General features: G+C 29.4%; 1 pseudogene; it reads left to right on the forward strand.

Moving 5' to 3' along the window:
• Positions 1-1,599: 1,599 nt before the first annotated feature.
• LOC114190543 (flt3 receptor-interacting lectin pseudogene) lies at positions 1,600-2,725 on the forward strand (annotated as a pseudogene).
• The last annotated feature ends 297 nt before the right edge of the window (positions 2,726-3,022 follow it).

Below are 3,022 nucleotides of genomic sequence, written 5' to 3' on the forward strand. Positions count from 1 at the left end.
TTTGAAACATGCTTGGAGGACGACTTTTAGAGCCTTTGGTCAGAGAGTGATTTTTCTTTAATTTGTCATGTTTTTTGGATCAATGAGCGGTTTATTAAGTGTTTGAGGGAGATGACGTTGATGCTTGCATTTTTAGAAATACATGTCATTCAAAGTTTCTTATGTTTTTTCTGAAGAAAATCATTGTACTCATAAGTTAGCTAATTTAGATTTGATTTATAGAAAAAAGTTAATGTTTGATCTTCACGTATTTATTTAGATCTTTTTCATAATATATATAGTTTTTTGTGTTTCATAAAATATAATTTTTATCATGAGTTTGTTACGATCTTTCCATACTTTGTATTTTTTGTCTTTTTAATAAATTTTCATATAATAACAAATAGTTGATGAGCTTTAGGTTATTATTATAATTATAGATGTTAAAGTTCATATTGTTTACCAAGATCTTATTTGAAAACCAAATAGGTTCAAAATCAATTTTGCAAGTTTGATTTGATTTAAAATTAATATTGACGTTATTTCCCATAAAATAAAAAAGTTCAAGCAAGATAAAAATATTAAAAAGTAACGTATCAATGTTTCATTGCAGGCGACTAAAAAATGACTAATAGCAGGTAAACTTGTGAAAATAATATGAATTTTTAAATAATTTTAGTTTTCCCACTTAAAAGACATAAAAAGCATAACATGCTTCTAGAAATATTTAGATATTAAAAAAACTTATTTTGTTTATTTTTTTTTTCAGAAAATATTTGAAAATTTTATGAGAAGAATCATAAGATTACTACAAATTTTCATATTACATTAAACTCTTATTGCAAATTTGTTAAAAAAAATTATAAGAAAAGATTTATTTCTGCCGTTTTTATTAAAAGTGTTCATTGGTAGATAATTTTTTCAGGGACAATTATTTTTTATAAAATTATAAAATTTGTAAGTATTTTTTACAAAATGTGTTGCGTAAAGTATTTTATACAAAATATTTTATAAAAAAATTGATAGGAATTTTTTACAATTTTTTTTTCACAACAAAATTTACAAATATTTTCTGTGAAATTTTTTTTAAAACAAAGTTGACAAAAAAAAAATGAAATTTTTTAGTAATGATTATTCCAAATTAGCTTAAATACATTATCGATTTCAAAATGTTACGCATAGCTTCCTATTTTTAAAAGTGAACATGTTAATACTCTCAATTTATAAAAAGCTGATTTTATTTGGTTTAGAAAGAAAAAAAGACAAAAAATATGAAGAGAAAAAAAATTGATACTTTTTTTAGATTGTATGAGAAATGAAAGAAGAATAAAAACGTGTGTACAATTGTAGTGACACTATTAATTGAATACTTGGAAAAGTGGGGACATGTGTTCGTTGATAGGTTGATTGGAGATGTGTTTAGATTTTGAGAGGCTGTTATGATTCCCAAATATTTTTTATTTTGTGAATAAAAAAGTAGACAATAAAATATAGAAAAATAAAATTAGAAAGAGATAGAGTTTTGGCAACTGAATAGATAATGATGAAATTAATTATGTGTTATATAAAAGGACACTTGGCATGGATCTTCCCTTAATTTATTGAGTATAAATAGGAAAGGTTTTGCATGGACTGAAATCAATTGAACACCACCATGGCTATCTCTGACAAGAACAATCCATTCATAATTCCTCTGCTTGCCTTTGTGACCATGTTGTGCATGTTCCCTGGTAAGGTGAAGTCAGCAGAATCATTATCTTTCAGCTTCAGCAAATTTGGTTCTGACCAAAAGGATCTTATCTTCCAAGGTGATGCCATTTCTACAAACAATGTTTTACAACTCACTAAGTTAAACAGTGCAGGAAATCCTGTGGGTGTTAGTGTGGGAAGAGTGTTATACTCTGCACCATTACGTCTTTGGGGAGACTCTGCTGTTCTGTCAAGCTTTGATACTACTGCCACCTTTCAAATCTCAACACCTTACGTTTCTTATGCTGATGGCATTGCCTTCTTCCTTGCACCACATGACACTGTCATCCCTCCAAATTCTAATGGTAGACTCCTTGGACTCTTTTCTAACAACATAAACGCTTTCAAAAACTCCTCCACCTCTGTAAACAAGACCACTGTTGATTTTAAAGCTGCAACAAACAACGTTGTTGCTGTTGAATTTGACACCTACCCTAATGTCGATTTTGGCGATCCACCATATATTCACGTTGGAATCGATGTGAACTCTATCATATCGAAGGCAACTGCAAGGTGGAACTGGCAAAATGGGAAAACAGCCACTGTACACATCACATATAATTCTGCCTCTAAAAGACTAACTGCTTCTATTTATTATCCTGGGGGTACTCCTGTCACTGTCTCCTATGATGTTCAGTTACAAACAGTGCTCCCTCAATGGGTTCGTGTGGGGTGGTCTGCTTCAACTGGAGCAGAGGCACAAAGAAATACCCTTCTCTCATGGTCTTTCTCTTCAAGCTTGAAGAACAACGATGTGAAGGAGGAGAAAGAAGACACCTTTATTACAACAGTTGTGTGATCGTATACGTGAAGCATGTAATATCTATATGTGTGTCATGAGTCAATAAAGACAAGTGCACTCTAGTACTTGCGCATGTTGTTTATGATGTTTATGTTGTTTATGTGTACGACTGTTATATATCTATGTACGCATGTTAAAGAATAAAGAATAATATTACTATAAAACTGTACGTGAGTTTGTTTAGTTTCTTATGAACTCCATGTGTGACGTAGTTATGGGTGTTATAATATTTTTATATTATCAACATGTAAATATTTATTTCATTATTTATTGTTTAAATTCATTTGCTTAACATCCGTGGTAGTTTATATCGAATATTATTTTTCCAATAATGTTTTATGGTCAACATTTGTTTTAGTTTTAAATATAAACATTTCTCCCTCTTTCTAAATCCCAAACATCTTTATTTTCCGACTTTATGTAAATGATTTCGGTAAGAATGTAAATTTCACAAGTAGTGAAATAATTTTTTAAATTTTAAAGATCCAATTT

The sequence above is a fragment of the Vigna unguiculata genome, chromosome 7 (assembly GCF_037176805.1).
Source record: "Vigna unguiculata cultivar grain cowpea cultivar isolate G323 ecotype 2 chromosome 7, ASM3717680v1, whole genome shotgun sequence".
Lineage (NCBI taxonomy): Eukaryota > Viridiplantae > Streptophyta > Magnoliopsida > Fabales > Fabaceae > Vigna > Vigna unguiculata.